General features: G+C 44.5%; 1 protein-coding gene across 1 annotated transcript in view; it reads right to left on the bottom strand.

Moving 5' to 3' along the window:
• IL21R (interleukin 21 receptor) overlaps window positions 1-18790 on the bottom strand; it is a 34748-nt gene extending 15958 nt beyond the window's left edge. The window contains exon 1 of the mRNA XM_057315189.1: window positions 18208-18790. The gene's annotated coding sequence lies outside the window, so the exon portion shown is untranslated. The remainder of the gene's footprint in view (window positions 1-18207) is intronic.
• Window positions 18791-26656: the final 7866 nt, after the last annotated feature.

Genomic DNA, 26656 nt, shown 5'->3' with positions numbered 1-26656 from the left:
GATCCAAATTAGAAGCCAGAGCAACCTGGAGCAAAAAAATAACAAATTGTTTTTTTTCCTTGTTTGTCTTCTGACCTTGTTTATCATCTCTAAAATGGGGACAATCAGGCCCACTGCACCTGGCAGTTAAGAAGGGTCCGTGGAAAGCAGATGTGACAGTGCTCTGCGAACCGGAACGTGCTATACAGGGGCGCTGGGTTCTTGCAGTTACTGGCCAGCTGCTCTGGATTACTCCCACCCCTTGCTCCTGAGGCCCCGTCGTCCCTTTCTGCGTTTTCATGAGGCAAATTCTTGCGCTGAGTCTTCTCCCTGAGCACCTTCCCCGCTCCCATCCTCCTAAACTCAGTCTTCATGGCCTCCTTGCTCTACCCTTGCTTCCATGAAGCCACGTTGGAATGTTCCAGAACTCCTGCCACTTACTGCCTTGAAGGTTTTCACCAGTACTATTACCTACTGGCTATTTATCTTTACCGTGCCTCCCATGTTTACTCCAATAAACGTGTCTCAAAAGAAAATACACCCCTACAATCAACAGGGAGCTAGTATGGAACGGAGACACTGTGTGTGCTCCGGTGTTTAAAAGGCAGACTCCAGGCCAGCCTGCTTCAGCTCAGATCCCAGCACTGCCATTTCCAGGCTGTGTGACCTCGGGGAAGTTTACTTAACCTTCCTGGGCCTTGGAGTCCTCATCTGTAAAATGCGCATACTAGTAACAGTGCCCGCCTTGGGGAGGGAGGTACTTAGGAGAAAGAAATTAGTCAGTATTTGTAAAGCATTGGGAACAGAGCCCAACATCATTGCAGATATTATGTGTTACTTAAACAAAACAATCGATGAATTGTAAAACTAAACAGGAGGCAAACAAAAGACAATCATCGAATGTGAGTGAGATGCTATCTCCTGCTTAAAACCGAGAAGTTGGGAAATCCAGTTTGCCGTCATTCAAAGGGGGACTCAGGAGTCTCAGGTGTTTCAGGCAAAGTGGCACCAAACTGCGATGCTCCTGGCCATCAGAGGATTGAGAGAAGATTGAAAAAGGTCTAACCCTCTCATTAGGGGATGCAGAGATATTGCACACTGTCTAAAATAAGCTGCTCAACTCTGGGAACCGCAGCCTGGAACGGTAAAGGCTCCGAGCTGGAAATCCCATCCCACCGCTCTCCCTGCCCCGAATCCGTCCCTTTGTGGGTCTTCACACGTCCCTTTGTGGGTCTTCACACTCAGGCTGACTCCTGAGGGCAACAGCACTTTCTCCCCAGGTGCGCACCAAACCACCAGGTGTGCTTTCTGAGCGAAGGGGAGAGGGTATCCTAAGGGCCTTCCTGCTGTGGACTCCCCTGTGGCAGCACCTATCTCTTCAGTTTCCTACAGAGGAGTGAAGAGCACCGCCTTAGAGCCTGCCAGCTCCCCGCTGTGTGTCCTTGGGCAAGTTCCTAACCCCTCTGATTCTCTCTATACAACGGGGGTCATGACTCTTTGCTGCAGGCTTGCTGGCAGCACTAAATACATCATTGCTTGTGAAGCACCCCGGCACAGTCCCGGATGGAATGGAGCTGGGGAGAGGTGTTTATCTGCCAGGCTCCAGTGCCCAGCAACGATTTCAGGGGTTGCGGTCGTCCAGACGAAAGCCGGATTTCAGGAGATTCTAGGGAAGTGAAGAAGCTTGGAGGTAGGAAGTCAGACTGAAGTGGGTTCTCCAGAGAACCCAAAGTGCTGAATTCACAGCCAACAAAGAGATGCAAATTAAAACCACAATGACATACCATTTTAATTTTACTCGATTGGCAAAAACTAAAAGTCTGACAACATCCCATGTTGCGGAGGACGTGGTGTCATGGGAACACTCATTCACAGCTCGCGGAAATGTAAATTAGTGGGCTGGAAAAGAGTTGGGCATGGTCTGCCGAATTCGAGCAGGTGCCTGCATTACGTCCCAGCCATTTGCCTCCCATGTACACTGGTGACGAAACCCCGGCACGTATGTGCCAGAAGCTTACGCAGAAATGTTTATAGCAGTGTTGATTTGAATGGTGAGCAGTGGAAACGACCTAAATATCCATCAACAAGAGAATGGAAAGATCAATTGTGTAATCAGTCCATGTGCAAATGAATCATAGTTTCACACAGCAAAGCGAATGGCTCTCAAAAACAAGATGCATAGTGAAAATAAAATAAAATAAGAACCCATGCGTAGTAAGACCATCCATGTCACACTTAACACCGTGTAAAACAGGTCTATACGTTGTTAGGTGAACGTACGTGCGCCCGGAAGTATAGAGAAATTTAAGGTGATGACAAAAAAAAATCAAAATTTTGAATAGAGTAGAAAAGGAAGGGAGGTGATTGGGGGAGTAGTCAGGGTTCTCAACAGTTTGGGGAAACTGAGCAAAGCTACCGTGGCTGTTGATTATATTATTCAATATACCTTTTTGTATGACCAAACCGTTACATTAAATTTTTTAAAAAAGATTTTATTTATTTATTTGACAGAGATAGAGACAGCCAGCGAGAGAGGGAACACAAGCAGGGGGAGTGGGAGAGGAAGAAGCAGGCTCCCAGCGGAGGAGCCTGATGCGGGGCTCGATCCCATGACGCCGGGATCACGCCCTGAGCCGAAGGCAGACGCTTAACCGCTGTGCCACCCAGGCGCCCCCGTTACATTAAATTTTTAATGTCAGTTAATCTTATGTTTCTAAAATAAAATGTGAAGGCAGACTTCCACTTCTGGCTACGGTGGAGTAGCTGGTATCAGACTGAACCCCCTGCTAGGAACTGAGAACAACTACGAAGCAGGAGAAAAAAAAAAAAAATAGAGGACATGAGAGAATGATGAAGTTAGATGGTACTTGAGAGGCCGGGGTTCCAGAGAGAAGAAAATGTCCTGAAATTCTGCATGCAATTTCCCTTCAAGTCATGTGTCAAGTCATTGCAAATGCATTCCATACCAAGAAACCTAGCAGAAAGAATCTGGCAACAGGCTTAAAAACTAAGAAAGAGATTTTGTAGTTTCACAACAGTGAGGGAAGAATTGGAGTTCAAGCCCTGGCAAGGAAGATGGGCCCTGGCAAATACCCAGTTATTCAGGAAAGGATATACTTTGGGAATAAGGAAAACTCAGACCCAGTTAGGCATAACTGCAGCGAGACGATCTGCTTCAATGCTCTATGCCTCCTAGAAGAAAATTGGAACTTATCTGGAAAAAGTCAGCTTCGCCCAAAGCCTCTATATTTTCCATGCACAACGTCCAGCAGTCAATCAAATTGACAAGCCAAACCTGGAAATGGTACTAAATGACCAAAAACCAAGAGGATTCAGAAAGTGGCATTATCCAAGATGATTTTAAAATACTCAGATGAGTATGTTGAAGAATTCCACCAGAAATTTGCAATTTATGTAAAAGTAGAAATCCTAGTACTAAAAAATTCAATAACTGAAATTTATAAGAAATGCATGGATTTAGCAACAGATTAGTAACACTAGAAGAGAGGACTGCCGAGCTGGAATAGAGAATACTCAGACTGAAGCAAAGGAAAAAATGTTTAAAAAAAGAGCAAAAAAGATACATATTGTGAAAAGGTCCAACATATATGTATTTGGAATGTAGAGGAATGAGAACAGCTCCACTCTCATGATTTCTATTAAACATTTTACCGGAGGTTCTAGCCAAGACAATTTGGCAAAAAAAAGAAATAAAAGTCATCCTGATTGGAAAGGAAGAAGTAAAGCGTTTCTGTTTGCAGATGACCTGGTCTTGTATACACATTCTAAAGAATCCACACCAGAAAGCCAAAATGAAACAAAACAAAAACTATGAGGCCTAATAAGTGAGTTTGGCAAGGTTGCAGGTTACAAGATTAATACGCAAAATCAATTGTATCTTTGTACAACAGGAATGAACCATCTGAACATGGATTTAAGAAAGGAATTTTGGGGCGCCTGGGTGGCTCAGTAAGTTAAGTGTCTGGCTTCAGCTCAGGACATGATCCTCGGGTCCTGGGATCGAGTCCTGCATCGGGCTCCTTGCTCAGTGGGGAGCCTACTTCTCCTGCCTGCCGCTCCCCCTGCTTGTGCATGCTCTCTCTCTCTGACAAAGAAATAAAATCTTAAAAAGAGCAGCTTTTAAAAAAAAGAAATTTCATTTACAATAATATCAAAAAGAATAAAATAGAAACTTAACAAAGGGTAAGAGGTGTGCACTGAAAACTGCTACACCTTGTTGAAGGAATGACAGAAGGCCCAAATAAATGGAAGCCAACCTCAATCCCATGTTCATGGATTGGAAGACTCAGTATTGTTAAGATGTCTTCCCCAAATGAGCTACAGATTCAAAGTGATCCCTATCAAAAGCCCAGCCGGCTCTTTTGCAGAAGTTAAAAAGCTGATCCTAAAACTCATATGGAGATGTAAGGGGCCAGAATAGACAAAATAATCTTGAAAAAGAAGAACAGAGTTGGAGGACTCAGACTTCTCCATTTCAAAGCCTACTACAAAGCCACGCCGATCAACACGGTGTATACTAACCTATATAAAGATCAATGAAGTCAAACTCAAAGTCAACACTTCTACATTTATGTTAAATTGAAATTTGACAATGGTGCTAAGATAATTTGATGGGGGGGAGGGGAAGTAGTCTTTAAAACCAGGGTTGCTGGGACAATTTGATATCCACGTGCAACAGAATGGAATTGGACTCCCATCTCGCACCATATACAAACGTTAACTCAATGGGGTGCCTGGGTGGCGCAGTCATTAAGCATCTGCCTTCGGCTCAGGGCGTGATCCCGGCGTTCTGGGATCGAGCCCTACATCAGGCTCCACCACTAAGAGCCTGCTTCTTCCTCTCCCACTCCCCCTGCTTGTGTTCCCTCTCTTGCTGGCTGTCTCTGTCAAATAAATAAATAAAATCTCAAAAAAAAAAAAAGTTAACTCAAAATGGATCAAAGACCTAGCTGTAAGAGGTAGAAATAGTAAGCTTTAAAAATAAAATACAGATCTAACTCTTTGTGACCTTGTATCACACAGCAGTTTCTTAGAAACGACATCAAAAGCACAAGTACCAAAGAAAAAATAAATACATTGGACTAAATTTAAAACTTTCATGCATCAAAAGACACTACCAAGAAAGTAAAGAGGCAATACGCAGAATGAGAAAAAATATTTTTAATTATGTATTTGTAAGAGGTCTAGTATCAGAATAATAAAGAACTCTTACAACTCAAGATTTAAAGACAATCCAATTTTTAAATGTGCAAAATATTTGAATAGAAATTTCTCCAAAGAAGATATACTCATGACCAATAAACACATGGGAAGATGCTCGTCATCTCCCCCCCACACACTCATTAGGGAAATGCAGATAAAGACCACTTCAAACCCACTAGATGGCTATTTTAAAAACAGAAAAATAAAAAGTGGATGAAGATATAGAGTTCTGGAATCCTTATACATCGCTGATGGGAATGTCAAATGGTGCATTTGCTATGGGAAAGAGTGCTGCAGTTTCTCAAAAAATTAATATAGTGTTACTGTATGACCAAGCAATTTGACTTCTAGGTATACAGTGAAAATAATTGAAAACATATGTCCATTAAAAAAAAAAAACTCTACATGAATATTTACAGCAGCATTATTCATAATAGCTCCAGACAGGAAACAGCCCCAATGTCCACCAATTGAGTGGACAAAACATAGAGCATCCGTAGAAGAGAATATCATTCAGCCATACAGATGAGTGAAGCATACCGACATATGCTTTATCACAGAAGCACCTTGAGGGGCGCCTGGGTGGCACAGCGGTTAAGTGTCTGCCTTCGGCTCAGGACGTGATCCCAGCGTTATGGGATCGAGCCCCACATCAGGCTCTTCTGCTATGAGCCTGCTTCTTCCTCTCCCACTCCCCCTGCTTGTGTTCCCTCTCTCGCTGTCTCTATCTCTGTCAAATAAATAAATAAAATCTTAAAAAAAAAAAAAGAAGCACCTTGAAAATTTATGCTAAGGTAAAGAAGCCAGACACAAAATCTACATATTTTATGACTCCATTTATATGAAATTTCTAGAATAGGAGGATCCATAGAGACAGAGAGTAGATTAGTGGTTGTCAGGGGCTGGAGCTTTGCAAGGAGGGGGAATGGTGGATAGGACCTTTTTTTTTTTTTTTTGAGTGATGAAAATGTTCTGCAGTTAGAGTCACACCACTTTGTGAATATACTAAAAACTAAAAACCACTTAATTGTACACTTTTAAAAGTGAATTGTATGGTATGTGAATTAGATCTTAATTACAATTTTTAAAATAGAAGCAAAATAAACATATTTTTCAGACCAAAAAAAAAAAAAAGCTAAGAGAATTTGTCACTAGCAGACTACATCAAAAGATATATTAATGAGTTTTTTGGGTGAAAGAAAACACCAGATGGGAAGCAAGGTAATATAGGAAGGAATAAAAAGCAATAGAGAATATTATAAATATAAATGAATAATAATTGCTTAAAGTAATAATAATGACAATGTCTTATGAAGTTTAAACTGTATGCAAAATTAAAATACATTATCATGATAGCCCAAAGGTAAGAAGGAATGAATAAAGTTAAAGGTCACTGTATTGTCTGGGAAGTTATAAAAGTACCAATATAAGGTAGACTCAAAAAAAAAAGTATGCACGTTGTAATCTCAAGATAAGCACTAAAAGAATTATAACAGAAAATATAACAGACAGGAAACAGAATAATAATTTTTTAAACTTTCTTCTTCTTAAAAATGAAACAAAGAAGAAAAAAGGAATAAAAAATAGACAAAAGGAAAACAAAGAGCAAGATGGTAGACTTAAACCCAAACATATCAATACTTTTATCAAATGTAAGTGAACTAAACACTGGAATGAAAGATGTAACTTTGTATCAAAACTTGACATTAAAAGAAAGTAAAATTATGGGTCAATCTTTCTCATAAATATACGTACAAAAGTCCTAAACAAAATATTAACAAATTGAATGTAATGATATATACAAAAGTAGATAGACATCATTATCACATGAGGTTTATTTCAAGAATGCAGGGTTAGTTCGGCATTTGAAAATCAGTAATCTATTTCATCACATTAACAAATTAAAAAGGAAAATTTATATGATAATTTAATAGATACAGAAAACACATTTAATAAACTGTAACACCCATTCATCATTTTTAAAACACTCAGAAAACCAGGAATACAAGGAGTCTTCTTTGATCTAATAAGAAGCGCGCGCACACACACACACACACACACGTGCACATAATATGAACGACTAACATTATCCATAATGCTCACATACTGAACACTATATCCCTGTGGGCAGGAAAAAGACAAGAATGTCTCATACTGCAGGTCCTAGTCAATGCAATAAGGTAAGAAAAATACATAATTTATAAAAATTAGAAAATTATAAGGATTGGAATGATATAAGAATCGAGCACCTATTAGAATAATAATTGTTAAGCAAGGACACTGAATATGAGACCAATATAAAAATCTGTTGTACTTCTGAGGATCAACAAAATTGAGAAACCCTTAGCTGGAGTAAGAAAAATAAGAGAAGACTCAAATAACTAAAGTCAAAAAAGAAAAAGAAGACATTACAACTGATGCCACAGAAATAAAATGATTATAAGAGACTACTATGGATAATTATACACCAACAAACTCAAAAATGTAGAAGAAATGGATAAATGCCTAGAAACATACAACCTACTGACACTGAATTATGAAGAAATACAAAATCTGAACAGACCTATAAATAGTGAGCAGATCGATTCGGTAATCAAAACTCTCCCAAAAAAGAAAAGCCCAGGACCAGATGACTTCACCGGTGAATTCTACCAAACATTTAAAGAAGAATTAATGACAATCCTTTTCAAACTCTTCCCAAAAAATTGAAGATAAGAGAACATTTCCAAACTCATTTTATGAGGACAGCATTACCCTGATACCAAAACCAGACAAAGAAAACCCCAAACCAATATCCCTGATGAATATTGATGCAAAAATCCTTGACAAGACACTAACAAACTGAATTCAACCGCACATTAAAATAATTACACGCCATGGCCAAGTGGGGATTTGTCCCAGAGATGCAACAATGGTTCAGCATCCAAAAATAGACCACATTAACAGAGTAAAGGACAAAAATCACATGATCATTTCAATTGATGCAGAAAAAGCATTTGACAAAATTAACCATCTTTTCATGATAAAGACATTTAGCAAACTAGAAATAGAAGGAAATTACCTTAACACAATAAAGGTCATATATGGAAGCCCACAGCTAACCTCTTACTCAATGGTAAACTGATAGCTTTTTCTTTAAGGTCAGGAACAAAGCAAAAATGCCCACTCTCTGGGGCGCCTGGGTGGCACAGCGGTTAAGCGTCTGCCTTCGGCTCAGGGCGTGATCCCGGCGTTGTGGGATCGAGCCCCACATCAGGCTCCTCCACTGTGAGCCTGCTTCTTCCTCTCCCACTCCCCTGCTTGTGTTCCCTCTCTCGCTGGCTGTCTCTATCTCTGTCGAATAAATAAATAAAATCTTTAAAAAAAAAAAAATGCCCACTCTCACCACTTCTATCTAACACAGTACTACAACTCCTAGTCAAAGCAATTAGGCAATACAAAAAATAAGTAAAAGGTAGTCAGATTGGAAAGGAAGAAGTAAGATTATCTCTGTTCATAGCTGACATGACCATATATAGAGAAAATCCTAAAGATTACACACACACACACACACACTGTTGGGCTAATAAACAGATTCAGCAAAGTAGAATGATATAAAATCAACATTCAAAAATCAGTTGCATTTCTATACAGGAACAATGAACAATTCGAAAGAGAATTAAAATAATATTTATAATAGCATCAAAAAGAATAAAATACTTAGGAATAAACTTAACCAAGGAAGTGTAAGACTTGTATTCTGAAAACTACAAAACATTGCTAAAAGAAATCAAGAGAGGGTACAAGTAAATGGAAAGACATCCCATGTTCATGGATTGGAAGATGCAATATTATTAAAATGTCCAAAGCAATCTACAGATTCAATGCAGTTTCTGTCAGGATCCCAATGACATTTTTTTTTTGCAAGAAATAGGAAAAAAAATCCTAAAATTCACATAGAATCTCAAAGGAATCTGAATAACCAAAGCAATCTTTGACAATGAGAAACAAAGCTACAGACCTCACACTTCTTGATTTTAAAACATATTACCAAGCTACCATAATCACAGTGGGCATTGACATAAAGACAGACATATAGCTCTTGGTGCAAAGACAGACGAAGTAGGTATTGGCATAAAAACAGGCATAGAGACCAATGGAGCAAAACAGAGAGCCCAGAAATAAATCTTTGCATACATGGTCAGTGAAGAAAGGACAATGTTTTCAGATGGTGTTGGGAAACTTGGATGTGCACATGAAGAAGAATGAGCATGGACTCTTACATCATACAAAAAAATTAACTTGAAATGGATTAAAGACCTAAATGTAAGACTTGAAACTATAAAACTTCTAGAAGAAAACATAAGGGAAAACTTCAGAACATCAGGCTTGGCAAGACAATAAAGCAAACATAGACAAACAAGCCTACATTAAGACCCCCTGCACAGCACAGGAAACAGTCAATAGGGTGAAAGGACAACCTACAAAATGATAGAAAAGTCTTTGCCAATGGTATATTGAATATATTCAGAAGATATGAAGAACTCCTACAACCCAGCAACAAAACAGAACAAAGAGCCTGGTTGAAAAATGGGTAAAGGAGAGCCCAGATGTCCATCGACAGATGAGTGGATAAAGAAGATGTGGTATATATAGACAATAGCATATGACTCAGCCATCAAAAAGAAGGAAATCTTACCATTTGCAAAGATGTGGATGGAACTACAGAGTATCATGCTAAGCAAAATAAGAGAAAGACAATTATCATATGATTTCACGCATGTGGAATTTAAGAAACAAAACAGATGAACATAGAAGAAGAGAGGGGAAAATAAAAGAAGACAGAATCAGAGAGGGAGACAAACCACAAGAGGCCCTTAACTATAGGAAAAAACTGAGGGCTGCTGGAGGGGAGATGGGTGGGGGGATGGGGTAACTGGGTGACGGGCATTCAGGAGGGCACTTGATGCAATGAGCGCTGGGTGTTACATGCAACTGATGAATCACTGCACTCTACCCCTGAAACTAGTAATACACTTTATGTTAATTAATCAATTATATTTAAATTAAAAATAAATAAATAAAAAGAAAAATAGGTAAAGGTCTTGAATACATATTTCTCCAGAGAAGACTGAGAGAATGGCCAACAGGTGTATGAAAAGATGCTCAACATCACTAATCATCAGGGACATGCGAATCAAAACCACAATTTGTTATTACTCCACACCTGTAAGGATGGCTATTGTATTGGTGAGAATGTGGGAAACCTGTATCCCTTACACACTGTTCGTGGAATTATTCAATGGTGCAGACATGGTGGGAGACAGTATGGAGATTCTTCATAAAATTAAAAAGAGAACTACCATGTTATCCAGCAGTTTCTGGATAACACTTCTGGGTGGATATCCAAAAGAATTGGAAACAGGATCCCAAAGATATTTGCACACCGACATTCACTGCAGCTTTAGTCACATCAGTCGAGGTGTGTAAGCAACCTAAATTCACCAACCGATGAACGAAGAAAACGTGGTACATGCATACAGTGGAAGATTATTTAGCCTTAAAAAGAAAGAATGCTACAACTTGAATGAACTTCGACGACTTCATGCTATGTGAAATAAACCAAATACTACAGGGTTTCACTTACATGACATATGTGAAGTCATCAAACTCATAGAAACAGAAAGTAGAATGGTGGTTTTCAGGGGACGGAGGGAGGGGGTAATGGGGAGTGGTTCAATGGGTATGAAATTTCAGTTGTGAAAAAGTTTCAGAGATCGGCTGTACAGCAATGTGCACGCACTTAACAATACTGTACTATTGTGTATCGTCCCTGCAAAACTTGCAAAGAGGAGAAAAAAATATTTATTCCTTTCTGAAGTCCCCAGCTGGCATGCTCTGCCTGCGTTCATGAGATTAGCAGGTGAGGGGGTCTGCACACATTATAAAAGCAAAGGTAGGAAGTCCCCTAACTGGCGGTCAGTTGAAGTGAACTGGGTTTGGCAGCTATTTCTCCCTATATCTGGAACCCCAGCTTGAAAATTGTGTTAACAAAGTTAGTGCCGTGTGAAGAAAATCTGCTGGATTTCTATATACCAAGAACAAACAGAAACACTTAAAAATTATACAATTTGCATTAGCATAAAAAATCAAATACTAATGAAAGATGCATGGGACCTCCACACGGAAACCTATAAGATTCTCGTAAGAAAAAATTTTAAAGAGACAGATAGAGGGACATGCATGTTCATGAACTAGAAATTTTCATATCTTAAAGATATCTGTTCTCCCCAGACAGAACTAAAGTTTCAATGAAGTCTCAAGTTTCAAGAAAATCCCCAGGAAATCTTCCTGGAAATTGACAAGCTAGTGAGAAAATTTATATAGAAATGCCTAAAGAACTGGGAAGAGTTTAGACAATCACGAAGATTAATATGGCATCATTGCAAGGAAAAATAAACTGGAAAAGAACTGAGGACAGAAATAGACTCGTGTTTATCGTCACTTGAGTTTCAACAAAGGCACTACTGCAAAGTCATGGAGAAAGCGTGATTTAAAAAAAAGTGGTGGTAGATTAATTGGATATTCATATGGGAAAAAATAAATCTTGACCCTCCACTTCACATCACACATAAAAATAAACCAGACATTTTGTAGACCTAATGTCAGAGGTAAAACAATAAAGCTTCTAGAAGAAAACAGAGGATAATATTTTCATGACCTTAGGGCAGACGACACTTCCTAAACAGCACATAGAAAGCTTGAGCTGTAAAGAAAAAGACTGATAGATTGAACCTCATTAAAATTAAGAATTTTTGTCCACCAAAAGATTAAGAAGATGGAAAAGAAACTGAAATGAGAAGAGATTATATCTGTTTCTATACATCTATAACTGTACGTTTCTTTTATATAATTGTATATAATCCCCATAGTTTATATAATTGAATTTAATATATGTAATATATATAAAATTTATAGATCTGTTATATATACATATATATATCTGTATCCAGCATATATAAAGAGCTCCTACAAAACAACAATAAACAACACAAAACTCAATTTTAAAAAAATGGACAAAAAGCTTAAAGAGACATTTCACCAAAGAAGACATCCAAATGGCCAATAAGCATAGTAAAATGTACTTAAAAGCATGACTCATCAAGAAAATGCAAATTTGCTCTGTGTGATATCATGACATATCAACTCAGAAAGGCTAAAATGAAAAAGACAATTCAGTGCTCGTAAAGGATGCAAAGTAACCCACACTCTCAATCTCTACTCAGTGTCCTGGTGTCCATGCAATTTGATACGACCGCTTCGGAACACTTCTGCAGAATAGAATCCCACTTCCAGGCTACACATCAAAGAGAAATATGTACATCTGTACCCAAGCAGACATGTGCCGAGGTGTTCACAGCAGCATCATTTACAACCACCCCAAACTGGAAAGAACCCAAGCTTTGGTTACCCTGTGTCTTCTTTCCCTCATGGATGATTCAGGAACAGGATTGTTGAGTGTCTCAGGTCAATCATCATCTCCAGCGGGGCTTGGGCGGGGATTGGGGCTTGAAAGTGAAAGGTAAGGCAGGAGCGCAGTAAAAACAAAATGGCCCGTTTCCCACAGGGACCAAGATGAAATGAGGTGGGTGAAGAGGGACTCCCCAGCCATGCCAGAAACAAGAGCCGATAGATCGCCAGAAGGGGAAGTGTCAAGACTGAGGGACTTCCCAAAAGGGAACCCAGAAGAAAGGGCTCCCAGTTTATCCCTGGTCTTCTGGGACTTCTGTACCTGCCCTCCTGCTGGTCTCCTCCCTGATCTCTCCGGCGTCCAGCTGGTGCACCTCCAACCCAGTCCTCATGGCAGCTGTGTCACTCCACGGCTCCCCATTGCCCTTCAGAGAAGACCCCAAATTCCTTAGCCCAGCATTCAAGACATTTCAGGATCTGACCCCTAAGATAGCCTCTGACCTCCAGCATCCATCCTGGACTCCGGGTATACCAGATGCCCGACAGCTTCCCCAACGGACGCTCACCCCTATTCCACACCTTAGCACGCGCTCTTTCAGCCACCAGAACTCTCTACGGTCCGCGGTGGACTGTCAGCCTCCCACTCGGTCTTCAAAATCCCGTTCGAATGACGTCTCCTCTGTCAGTCTTCAACCTCTCCAAAGAGTATGAGTCACTCTTTCCTCTGGGGTCCATCCCTCCACCAGAGCCCTCTGCTCACGCTGTTTTCAGTGACATTCTGAGCAGCAGCCTGGTGGGGACCATGTGTCTCTTGGTTACTGCTGAATCGCCAGTGGTTAACCAGCACCCGACACGCAGTAGATGCTCAAAGCTTCTGTTACATGAGTGACTAAATGAAAGGGAATGCTTTCGATCTTAATGGATTTTGAAGCCTATCCTCAATGTTAAAACCCATGCAGACTCTTCACTCCAAAAGTCAAGGTTATTCTTTTTGACTCCTCTTTCTTAAATTTGGTGCACTGAGGATCTTGACACACTTGATAAGGATAAAAGCTCCAGGGCTCCATCTTTCCCCCTCCACCGCAGGGCCTTTGCGCATGCCATTCCCTCTGTCTAGAACATTTTTCCTCATGCTTCTTTGTTTTCTCATCCTCTGGTTTCAAGTTCTATGTTGCCTCCTCGAAGAGGCAATCACCACGTGTCCCCTGCAATTCTCTGGGCCACACATATCTTTGTTTCCTTCCTCGCAGTTGTGACATTAGAATTAGTTTAGTAAGTGTTTTTGTTTTCGTGTTTATGACCTTTCTCCATCACGGAACATAAGTTCCCAGAGGCTGGGAAATTTGTCTGTTTCGTTCATAAAAGAAAGCATCCCTAGTGTATGGAGTGGGGCCTAGAGTGCAGTCGGTTAAGTGTCTGCCTTCAGCTCAGGTCATGATCTCCGGGTCTTGGGATCAAGCCCTGCATCAGGCTTCCTGCTCAGCAGGGAGTCTGCTTCTCTCTTTCCTTCTGCCCCTCCCTACCACTTGTTCTCACTCTCTCTCTCAAAACAATCATAGAAGGAGCAGGCCCGTAGGCGGCCCCCTGAGAGACCTCAGTTTCCCCATCAGCTCCATCACAGTCCCCAGGAACTTCCCTCCACCCGAAGCAACACCCTCGGCTCCCAGGGTCTGAGCGATCGTAACTGCTGTCATCACATTAGTAACAAGGAACTTTCAGAGAGGGACGGTGGGTTGCCCAGGGTCACACAGAAACTTCTCAGCCAAGCAGAGCTCTCAGGCTGGGGAAGAATCAGCCAGGTTGCCCTTGATCAGAAAGGAGGCTCTGCCACTGACCCACAGTGGACCCTTAGGCATGTCTCTCCCTTTGTTTGGGGCTCAGTTTTCCTCGCCTATAGAGCGGGCAGTGCCCTGGCCTGGCCGAGGGACCGTGAGGCAGGCACACTGCAGGTATGTGGGGAACATTACTTGCTTCTCACAAGTGTTTTTTATTTTGCCAGTGGCAAAGGCTGGGTTGTGGGTGTCTGAGGCCAGGTGTGCCAGGACCCTGGGGTCACAGCTTAGTCAGTAGGAGCTGACCATGAGGAGAAGGTCCTACCCCAACCTCAGTCTGTGACACCTGTCTATCTGCCTCTCCCTCCCAGCCGGGCTGGGATCCTTGTCCACGAAGCCTCTCCTAGCCTGAGCAAGCCTTCCCTACGGGGACTTCTCCCAGCCTGTGCAACCTCTCCTAGCTGAGAAGCATGCCCCACTCCCAGTAACCGCCCCCTGCCTGTGCGGTCTCTACCTGCCCTACAATCCTCACCATGCTGGGCAACCTCGCCCAGACTGTGTGACCCCTCTCGGCTCCTGTAGCCACCCCTCCATCCAGCCCCCTCCCCCCCAGACCAGGACGGGCTGATCGGAAGGCAGAGAAAGAAGGGATGCTTGCAGCCACGAGGCGGGGGGCTGGGGCAGGGTTGGCAGTCTGCCCTCTACCTCCCCCTGCCCAGCAGGACCCCACCAGACTGCCCTCACCCTGGCCAAAGTGGGCTGAGGGTTACAGATTCGTACTGGAGAAGCTCTGGTCCCAAAATCTACATCCTCAAGCCCTCTTGGCAGATGAGGAAAGAGAAGCCCAGAGGGGCCCAGCGGCTTGCCTGTGGTCACACAGTGAGGAAGGACACAGGCCTGAGCAAGGAGCCAGGTTGGTGTACTTGCCTGGCTTCTCTGGGGACCATTCGGGTGGCCAGACCCTTCCTGGAGGCTGGGGGGGGGGGGGGGACCAGCAGGCTGCAGGTGTCCCAGCCACTGGGGGGCATCAGTGGGGCCCCTGCCTGCACCCTGGGGAATATTCTCAGGATGTTTCAGAAGTTCCAAGTTTACTCAGATCTTGCATATGAGCTGTCATAAAAAGTCCCTTTGGCCACGCGCCAGGGCAGGGAGTGGGGGCGGTGGCACCTGTGAGCCAGGGGTGGGGGTGGGGCCCCTCTCTGCTCCCCCTGCCCCCCCCCCAGATTTCAGGGTGGACTGGAAGGCAAAGATGGGAGAAGCGGGCGAGGAAGGGGCTGTGGGGGCAGAAGACCCTCCTCCTTAATGTTCCTCCTGCCTTCACAGCTGCCTTCCCTCTGCGTGTGAAAGACTCCCTGGGTGACCCTGAAAACCCTACCCCTCTCTGAGCCTCAGTTTCCCCAGCTGTGAAAGGGAGAGTAGAATCACCATAAGAGCTATCGTTTCCTGAAGGCTTAGTGTGAGCCAGACGCCATGCCATGTGTTCTAGCAAATAACAAGATGACTGTTACCAACAACACTTCACGTAAAACATAATTGCTACTATTTCTCGTGAGCCAAGGCTAAGCCCCCTTCCCCTCCTCGTGGCGCTGGCCCTGTCCGTCCGTCTGCGCCACTGAATCCCCAGGACCTGGGACAGTGCCCACTTAACAGCAGGTGTTCAAAAAAACACATGTAGAATAAAATCTCCCAACAAACCCGAAATGGATGTTACAGATGGGGAAAGGGAGGTTGCGTGGCTTTCTCAAGGTCACACAGGTACCATGGGGTGAAGCTGGGGCTCCGTCCCGTCCTGGCTGACTCCAAAGCCCCAAATCTTCATCAGCAGTGTGTTGGTACGCCGTGTCCCCCACCCGACCACTGGGACCTCCCAGCCATCACTCCTGCCTGCAGGGATACTGAAGGCCCTGGCTCTCCTGTCTGGAGTCAAGGACGCCTTCTTCCTTTCATTCATTCATTCATTCATTCATTCATTCATTCATTCATTTATCAGGCGCCACAGAAAGAAGTGGTGCCTCCCAAAACCTCTGGTGCCCTTCGCCCCTTCCACGTCCTGCACCGGCCCCCACCCGCCGCCCACAAGCCCTTTATGGTCACCAAGCCCCAGCCGTCACTGGGCAGGTGGGAGCCCAGGACTCAGCCTTTGTCTTGTTCACCCACCTCCCTGGCCCTGAATTTTGTTCTCCTAACATGAGGGCCCTTCGTTCCCTCCCCTGTGGGGTGGTGAAGATCCAGACACCCTGCCAGGGGTGGAGAGGGCAGGACCGTGCGGAGCCCACCACAGGGAGCAGGTAATCTGGGCTGTCCCTCTGAAGCCTGCCCTGCCCCCTCTCAGAAGGACCCTCAAGACTGTGAGTCTTGCTTTTATGCTATCCCACCCGGCAGGCGTGGTCCTGCCGTCAAGCAGACTGGAGGGTCCAAACCCAGCTCCGCATCTTGTGGCCACAGGTGACCAGATATCCTCAGTCTCCTCATCTGTGAAATGGGCTGAATGAGGCTCCCAGCCTCACCTGATATGAGGATAGTGGGCAACTGTCAGGTGTCAACAGCGTGCTGAGCCCTGGTGCTGGGAGGACCAGAACCGTGGAGGCTGAGGGAGGCCGGGCTGCAGGTTCTTGAATGTGTCCCTGAGCCCTCTTCCGCTCTTGGAGACTGGCCCTTCTCTGCTATGGGCTCCAGGTTCCTCGTGGTTACAAGCTGCCTTCCTGGGCTGGCTTCTAGTTGGCAGCTTTCATATTTTTGTGCCCTCCAGTCCTCACAACTTGCCCCACGAGGATGGAACTGCCTTCATCCCCATTTTACAGATGAGAAAACTGAGACTCCACAAGGCTGGACGAAGCCCAGAGACTTGCCCACGTTCTCCCCAGCTAAGGAGTCGCATGGCTGGCTTTTGAACCCACCAGGTTTTCCCCACTCCACCATGTGCTTCTAAAACCCCCACGCTTTCCCCCTAGGGGAATGCAGATGTCTTCCCAGGAGCAGCCCCTGCCTTTTTAATGCCCCTGCCTGGGCCCGCTGCTTCCACTGAGCCGCACTGGCCGTTCCTTCCACAGGTCCGACGTTCCCACCAGATGCCTGTACTCACCCAGCTGCTCTGCCAGGCAAGTGCCTGCCTTCTCCTTCCTCCCCCTCCTTTCCCCCATGTTTCCAGGCTCAGCCTCCCCCGTCCCCTCGCGCCCTTCTCCTCCGTGGGCCCATCGCCTGGGCTTTCATGAGAAAGACACAGTGTGGAGGACAGGGCCGGCATCCGAGTCACCTGCCCACCCTGCTACACACTGGTGAGTCACCTTGGGAAAGTCATTCTACCTCTCAGAGCCAGCCCCCATTCTTTCTCTGTGAAATGGGTACACCAACCCGTTTTGAGGGGTTGGATGACATAAAGAACTAAAACACGGAACCTAGCACAAAATCTCTGCCCCTTCCCCCACAACTGGGCCCCCTAGAAGTGCCATACCATCTCATCGTCCCACCCATGCCCACTCTGCCCTGAGGCATCGGGTCTGGTCTGGGATCAGCCTTCCTTCCCCAACCCCTGCCTTTTGGAGGCCGGGTTCCATAGACAGCTCTTGGGGTCCTCTCGGCCATGCCCCTGCCTCCGGGCCTCCTGCAGCCCCACAGAAAGATCCTGTGGTCGTCCTGCAGGGGGCCAAACAGGAGACTGCAGCCCCAGCCCTGCTGGTCTCACTGTCCCAGCGATGATGAGGGCGCGAAACCCCTCCGTGGCCTCCCGCCTGGGGCAGAGAAAGTGCCAGGTGCCTGCAGAGAACAGTGGCTGGAGCCCAGTTACCTGCTGTTCCAGCTTGTCCCTCAGAAATCCATTCTGTGCGCTCGGGGTAATCCAGTGGGCTCCCAGGGGCTGCAGCCAGGCTCAGCGTGGGGGAGGGGGACGAGGGTTAGAAGGAACGGGCAGGGCGGGGATGGGGAGCCACAGCCTGGCCCGCGTCTCCAGCCAGACAAGCATAGGACCTGTCACCCCGATGGGTGGCAGCTGGGCTCCAGGCAGGTGGGCCACACAGAGGGAGCCAGCTGGGGGCACAGGCAACCGGCGGTCACATCCCAGCGAGGTCACACACAGACAGAAGGCAGAGACTGGGGTAAGGGACCAATCGGCTGCACCAGGGAGGGGGCGCGTGGCGACAAGGGCTGTCAGGCAGGCAGACAGACAGACAGGGGAAGTCAAGCAAACCGGCAGGTGGCCAGCCAGGCAGACACCCAGAGAGACAGACAGCCAGAAGGGCAGGCAAACAGACAGACGGCCGTGTGGCTGGCAGTCACTTCCAGGGAGGAGCCGGCAAACAGTCGGACCCCGAGCCTGTGGGTCACTCGGCAGAGAGGCACCAGTGGGTCTGTCAGAGTGTGGCTGCCACCCCTGCCCCGCCGGCCGCGTGTGCAGGGTGGGAGGAAGAGGAGGATGTGGTGAGCAGCTCCCCGCAGGCCCCGCCCACCAAGCCGCTGGCCCCTCCCTGGGGGAGTGAGAAAGAGGTGGGAGGGGGCCGGACCGCAGGGCAGAGCCCTCTGATCACCAAAGGTCACCTGCTAGGAAGACATTTGGGGCCACCAGCGTGATGCTGGCCTCCTGCGGATGGCTGACATTACCCCCCAGGCCTCACGGTCATGACCTATGAGAGGCAGGCAGGGCCTGTGAGGCACCGCTTCTCACGGACGTGGACGCCAAAGCACAGAGGCGCGCAGGGGTGGTATAAGTGGACCCAGGGGGCCCCGGTGGTCCTCAGAGCCCACCTCTCAGCTGAGAGAGAAGAGTGAGACCCCAGGGTCAGAGACTCGCCAAGCTCCCATGCTTCACTCAGGCACACTGCTTGTCTGGCCCAGGAGGGGTCTGAGTTTGGAACCCCCTCCAGGCCTCCTCTGACCCCCTTGCCTTTGAATCTAGCTTCCTGATCCAGAGCTGCAGGGAGCAGGACCCTGTCTCCATGCCCTTGAGAAGACGGTCCCTCGGGCATGTCAGGTCACGTCTCTGAATGTCTCCTTTTGCTCATCTGTCAGGTGGGGATGCATAGCCAAGGGGAGAGGGCAGCCATTATGAGCACATGAGAAAAGAAATTCTCAAGAGAGTTTCCATCTTGCTGACAAGTCAGAGGGGCCCAGGAAAGGGTCAGATGTTTCCCTCTGGCAGATGTTTAAGAAATCAGGAGAGAAAATGCAGCAAACCCATGCCTAGCAGGAGTGCAAGAGGGAGAGCAAGAGAAGTTAATTACCACCACCACTATTGTTAGGATCTTGCATTTTTTAGGCATCTGCAGGATCTCATTTTATCCCACAAACCCTGTAAGGCTAACAAGACTGTTCCCATTTTACAGATGAAGAAAACAAGGTTCAGAGAAGTGAAACATCACTAAGAGGCTAAGAAGCTTCTCAGCTAAGAAGTGACTTCAAGCTAAGAAGTGACGTGGCAGGGATTTGATCCTGGGTGTATCTCCTTCCTACGCCTGCACCAGGCTGTGAAAATGGGTCCGAACCAGGACTAAATGTTACAGGGGGGGGGAGTGCTACTTTGTGCTGTTGGGATGATACAGGTTTGCTCAAACGCGCATGCCATCTCTCCCCAGCTGACTCATTTTTGGGAAACAATCGGCAGCTAACCCACATGACCACTCCAAAGAAAAAGAGAAAGCATCTCGCTGCTTATTTCTTCTATTTTTTTCTCCTTTTTCTAGCTGTTTTTGAGGAACTTGGTACAAATTCCCCTGCGGCTGATTTGAAGGATGTTTGCCCTATAGAAATTCTCTCCCCCACTGTTGAAATATCTCGTGTTCTCTGGAGAACCAGTATTGGGAGGAAGCCAGCTTTTGTTTTTCTTTTCTTTCTCTTGACCTTCAGGGTGAGTTTTATGATACCGCGCAGAGGAAACTGAGAGCTTAAACGATGAAGAAAAGGAATAGTACAATGGAGCTAATATTTGCTGAGAGATTACTCTGTGTCAGGGTTGTTTTCTTTTTTTTTTTTATTTTAATTTTATTTTTTAAGTAATCTCTACACCTAGCATGGGGCTCGAACCCACGACCCTGAGATTGAGAGCCTCACTCACGCTCTACTGACTGAGCCAGCTGGGCGCCCCTGTCCCAGGGTTTTTAAGGTCTTTAAAGATACATCATCTCACTTAAAACTCATCACTGGGGGCGCCTGGGTGGTGCAGTCAGTGAAGCATCTTACTTGGTTTTGGCTCAGGTGGTGATCTCAGGGTCATAGGATCGAGTCCCACATTGGGTGCTGAGCATGGAGTCTGCTTGCGATTCTCTCGCCCTCTCCCTCTGCCCAGCTAAATAAATAAATCTTAAAAAAAAAAAAAAAACTCATCATCATCCCCATCCCTATTTTATGGAGAAGGAAATTGGGGCTCAGAGAGGGCAAATGACTTGTCCAAGGTCACACAGCTGGTGAGTGGCAGAGATGGGATTTGAACTCAGACTTCGGGCTCCTGAATGTATATTCTTGATCGCTCACTACAGTGCTTCTGGAGGTATGTTAACCTGAAGATATTCAATCCCTCCTGCCTCCCCACCCTTCTCTCCACCTGCTCATTCACCCACCTACCCACTCATCACCCTTCTATCCACCTGCCCAGCCAGCCAGCCACTCTCCGCTCCCTGCCTTCTGTCCACTAACACTGAGCGAGCCCTTGGCTGTGTACTGGGGGTACCCCACAGAAATATACACAAGCCCTCACGCAGCCTGGATTCTGATGGAGAGAGACAGACAAAAAGAAGTAATGGACAAACGAAGTGCAAAGGGTACTAAGTGTCACAGAAAATCGATGAGAGGTCAAGGCAGGAACATTCAGGGGCATGCCGGATGCCAGAAAGGACCCAACCATCGTGGAAACATTTTGGGCAGAAGGCACTCCAAGTACAAAGGCACTAGGCAGGAAGGAACGTGGCTGGCTCCAGGAACTTGAGAACGGCATGGTGGAACAGAGCAACCAAGGTAAGGAATGCAGAGGTGGGCCAGAAGTCACACAGCACGCACACGCCGTGTGGGACCCTGCGGAACAGCAAGGAAGGTCGACTTAGTTCCAAGGGATGTTGGCAGTTATGGCTCAGGCCATAACTTAGGGAGTGAGTGGGGTGTAGCAGGAACCACTTAACCCCTTGTGTTTAAGAAGTAGATGCTTTTGGAAGTGGAAACTGAACACAGTGGCCATGTCCATGGGGGTAACCATGAGCCCCCTCAGAAACAGATCTGCGTTGAGGGAAGGGTCCCTTGAGGGGGCTCTTTGGGTCTGTGCATGGCTCACAAGGTCCTGGAAGGAGGGTGTGATAAGATCTCTCAACACCCCCCCAGCCCCCACTAGTATTCAGAGCTGGTCAATGGGGAGGAAGTGGTTAAATTTGCATTTCAGCCAAAGACCTACTGGGAAAAAAATAATTGAGAGAACCCCTCCTTCAACTCATTTCCTCTTTTTTATTTTTATTTTCACAGCTTTATTAAAGGTGTAATTTACATAGCATAAATTCCAGCCGTTGAACATGCGCAAGTCAATGATTTTTAGTGAGTTGTGCCACCATCATCGCCCGACCCAACCTTAGAACATTTCCAAAAAGATCCCTTGTGTCACGTTTGTAATCAATCCCATTTCCCCTCCTGGCCCACCCAATCTTCTTCCTGTCTGTACTGATTTCCTTTTCCTTTTCTGAGTATTTCATATACATTGAATCGTGTGTGTGGCTTTCTGTGTCTGGTGTCTTTTGTTTAGTATAATGTATTTGAGGTTCCTCCGTGTGTAGTGCGCACTTCATTCATATGTGTTGCTGATAACATTGCACTGCAACAATATTTCTGTAATGTAATGTAACAATATTGCAACAATGTATCCAATTGACAGGCCACGTTCATCGGCTGATGGGTATCTGGATTGTGTTCACTTTGTCTGTATCATAAATAATCCAGCGTTGGACATCTCCATGCAAATCTTTGTGCAGACACGCATTTTCAGATCTTTTGGGTACATACCCAGGATTGGATTGCTGGGTCTTCTGATAATTCTATGTGTAATTCACTGAGGGCTGGCGGTCTGTTTTCCAAAGCAGCTGCGCCATTTTATATTGTCACCAGCAGGGTGTGAAAATTTCCATTTCTCTACATCCTTGGTAACACTTTTCTTTTCCTTTTTTTTTTTTTTTTTTTTTTTTTTTTTTTACTATAGACATCCTGGTGGGTATGAAGTGGTATCTCATTGTGGTTTTGCTTTGCATTTCCTTAATAGCTAATGATGCTGAGCACAGTACATCTACTTGGTAGTCATTCGTGTGTTCTTTTGGGGAACTGTCAGTTCAAGTTCTTTGCCCATTTTTTTTAATTTTTATTTTTTGAGAGACAGAGAAAGAGCATAGGCAAGTGGGGGGGAGGGGCAGAGGGAGAGAGAGACTCTTAAGCAGGCTCCACGCCCAGCACGGAGCCAGATGCAGGGCTCCATCTCATGACCCTGAGATCATGACCTGAGCTGAAATCAAGAATTAGCCAACTGAGCCACCCATGCGCCCTGTCCTTTGCCCATTTTTAGATTGTGTTGTGCTATAGACTGAATATTTGGGTGACACCCCCCCAGTCATGTGTTGAAATTCTAACCCCTAATGTGATAGTAATGGAGGTGGGGCCTCTGAGAGATGATTAGGTCATAAGGGCAGAGCCCTCACAAATGGGATTAGTACTCTTAAAAAAGAGACCCCAGAGGGATAATTACCTCTTCCACCATGTGAGGATGAAGTGGTCTATGAACCAGGAAGCAGGCTCTCACCAGACATCAGATCTGCTGATCTTGGTCTTCTCAGAACGATGTGAAATCAATGTTTTTGTTGTTGTTTATAAGACCCCTAGTCAACTGTGTTATGTTGTAGCACCCTGAATGGACTAAGACAGGTTGTTTGTCGTTTTGTTGTTGAGTTCTAAGAGCTCTTTATATATTCTAGATACTGACCCTTATCAGATATATAATTTGCAAATATTTTCTCTCATTATGTGGTTCACCTTTACACTTTCTTGATAGTATCCTTTGATGCGCAAAAGTTTTTGATTTTTATGAACCACAATTTATCTCCTTTTTCTTGTGCTGCTCATGCTTCAGTGTCATACCTAGAATCCATCACTAAATTGAAGGTCATGAAGATTTACCCCTATGTCTTTTTCTAAGAGTTTTATTGTGTTAGTGCTTGTATTTAGGTCTCAGATCCATTTTATATTAATTTTTGTATATGATGTGAGATAAGGGTCCAAATTAATTCTTTTGTGTGTAGATATCTTGTTGTCCCAGTATCACTTCCTGAAGAGGCTGTTCTTTTCCCATGGAATTGTCTTGACATCTTTGTCAAAAATCATCGGCCATCTATGCATAGATTTATTTCTGGACTCTCAATTCATTTCCATTGATATCTATTTCTTTTTTTTTTTTAAAGATTTTATTTATTTATTTGACAGAGAGAGAGACAGCCAGCGAGAGAGGGAACACAGCAGGGGGAATGGGAGAGGAAGAAGCAGGCTCCCAGCAGAGGAGCCCAACGTGGGACTCTATCCCAGAACGCCAGGATCACGCCCTGAGCCGAAGGCAGACGCTTAACCGCTGTGCCACCCAGGCGCCCCTATTTCTTTTTTTTTTTTAAGTTTTATTTATTTATTTGAGAAAGAGAGAATGTGTGCAGATGCATAAGGGGGGAGAGAGGCAGAGGGAGAGGGAGAGAAAGAGGGAGAATCCTTAAGCCAACTCCTCTCTGAGCACAGAGCCTGACATGGGGCTCAATCCCAGGACCCCGAGATCATGACCTCAGCTGAAATCAAGAGTCGGCTGCTTAACCAGCTGAGCCACCCAGGCACCCCAATCTCTATTTCTACCCTATGTCAGTATCATACTGTTTTGATTACTGTATATAATCCTTTCAACATGCAATAGGATTCAGTTTGCTAATACTTTGTTTAGAATTTTGCATTTTTATTCATAAAGGATATTTGTCCATAGTGTTTGGCCTCCCTCCCTCCCCTCCTTCTGTCCTCCCTACCTCCTTCTTTTTTTCTGCCTTCCTCCCTCCCTTCTTCCTCTTTCACTTCTGTCTTTCTCTCTCTCTCTCTTTCTTTCTCTCCTATTTAAATTAATTTTATTTGTTTCATTTTTTGGTGTGATCCATAGTTTTCTTTTCTTCTGGTGCCTTTAGCTCTGGCATCACAAAATGATTTAGGAAATGTTCCTTCGTCTTCTATTTTGGGGAAGAGTTTGAAAAGGACTGGAGTTAATTCTTCTTTAAATGTTGGGTAGAACTTACCAGTGAAGCCATCTGACTCTAGACTTTTGTTGTTGTTATTAGGAGGATTTGATTACTGATTCAATTCTCTATTTCTTATATATCTGGTTTAGATTTTCTATTTCTTCTTGAGTCAGTTTTGGTAATTTTGTTTTTCTAGGTATTTGTCTATTTCATCTAGGTTATCTAATTTGTTGGCATACAATAGTTTATAGTAGTCTCTTATAATCCTTTTTATTTCTGTAAGATTGGTAGTAATGTCCCCATTATTTCCATTTCACTTAGTTGCGTTTCTTTCTTCTCTCTTTCTTTTGATTGTGCTTAGTCCAGCCAAAGGATTGCCAATTTTGTCGATTTTTTTTTCAAGAAATAACTCTTGGTTGTGTTGATCCTCTCTATTGTTTTTCTATTTTTAATTTCATTTGTCTCACTCTAATCTTTATTATTTCCTTCCTTCTGCTAGCATTGGGATTTTTTTTTTAAAAGATTTTGTTTATTTATGTGACAGAGAGACAGCCAGCGAGAGAGGGAACACAAGCAGGGGGAGTGGGAGAGGAAGAAGCAGGCTCCCAGCGGAGGAGCCCGATGTGGGACCCGATCCCGGAATGCCGGGATCACGCCCTGAGCCAAAGGCAGACGCTTAACGACTGCGCTACCCAGGCGCCCCCTAGCATTGGGTTTAATTTACTCTTCTTTTTCTAGTTCCTTAGGGTGTACAGTTAGGTTACTGATTTGTAGTCTTTCTTATTTTTTAATGAAGGCATTTACAGCTACAAATTTCCCTCTTAGCTGTTTTCACTGCATCCCATACATTTTGGTATGTTGTGTTTTCATTTTCATTCATCCTTAAATATTGTCTAATTTCCCTTGTTATTTTTTCTTTTATTCATTGGTTGAGAGCATGTTGTCTAATTTTCACGTATTTGTGAAAATTCCCAGTTTTCCTTCTGTTGTTAATATCAAGTTTCATTCCATTGTGGTCAGATAAGATAGTTAGTATAAATGCAATCTTTTAAAATTTATTGAGACTTGTTTTGTGGCCTAACATATGGTCTATCATGGAGGATGTTTCATGTGCACTCGGAGGTCACTACTGTGGTTGGATGGCATGTTCTATAAATGTCTGTGTGGTCTAGTTGGTGTGTAGTGTTGTTCAAATTCTCTGTTTCCTTATTATCCTTCTGTCTAGATGTTCTATCTACTTTTGAAAGTGGGGTATTGAAGTCTTCAACTATTACTGTAAACTGTCTGTTTTCCTCTTCAGTTCTGTGAACATTTGCTTTATTCGTTTTGGGACTCTGTTGGTTAGTGCATATATATTTATAATTATTATATCTTCTTAAATTGACACTTTAATCAACATATAATGTCCTCGTATCTCATAAAAATTTGACTTAAAGTCTATTTCACTGTATTATTATGCCCATTCCAGCTTTCTTCTGGTTACTCTTTGCATGAACTATATCTTCTTTCATCCCTTCGTTTTCATCCTATTTGTGTCTTTGGATATAAAGTGAGTCTCCTGTAGACAACATAAAGTTGCACCATGTTTTTTATCCATTCTGTCAGTCTCTGTGTTTTGATCTATGCATTTAATCCACTTACATTTAAAGTGGTTACTCATAAGGAAGGATGTACTTCTGCCATTTTGTTATTGTTTTATAAGTCATATCTTTTTTATTTCTCAATTCTTCTATTACTGTTTTCTTTTGTGTTTGATTTTTTTCCCAGTGTGCCATTTTGAGTCTCTCCTCATTTCCTTTCCTTTTCTTTTTTTTAAAAGATTTATTTATTCGACAGAGAGACAGAGAGACAGGCAGCGAGAGAGGGAACACAAGCAGGGGGAATGGGAGAGGAAGAAGCAGGCTCATAGCAGAGGAGCCTGATGTGGGGCTCAATCCCATAATGCCGGGATCACGCCCTGAGCCAAAGGCAGACGCTTAACCGCTGTGCCACCCAGGCGCCCCCTCATTTCCTTTTCTGTATATATTT

This window comes from Ursus arctos, unplaced genomic scaffold (genome assembly GCF_023065955.2).
Source record: "Ursus arctos isolate Adak ecotype North America unplaced genomic scaffold, UrsArc2.0 scaffold_2, whole genome shotgun sequence".
Classification (NCBI taxonomy): domain Eukaryota; kingdom Metazoa; phylum Chordata; class Mammalia; order Carnivora; family Ursidae; genus Ursus; species Ursus arctos.
The sequence above is the reverse complement of the archived record's forward strand: the minus strand, read 5'-3'. Positions and strand labels throughout refer to the sequence as shown.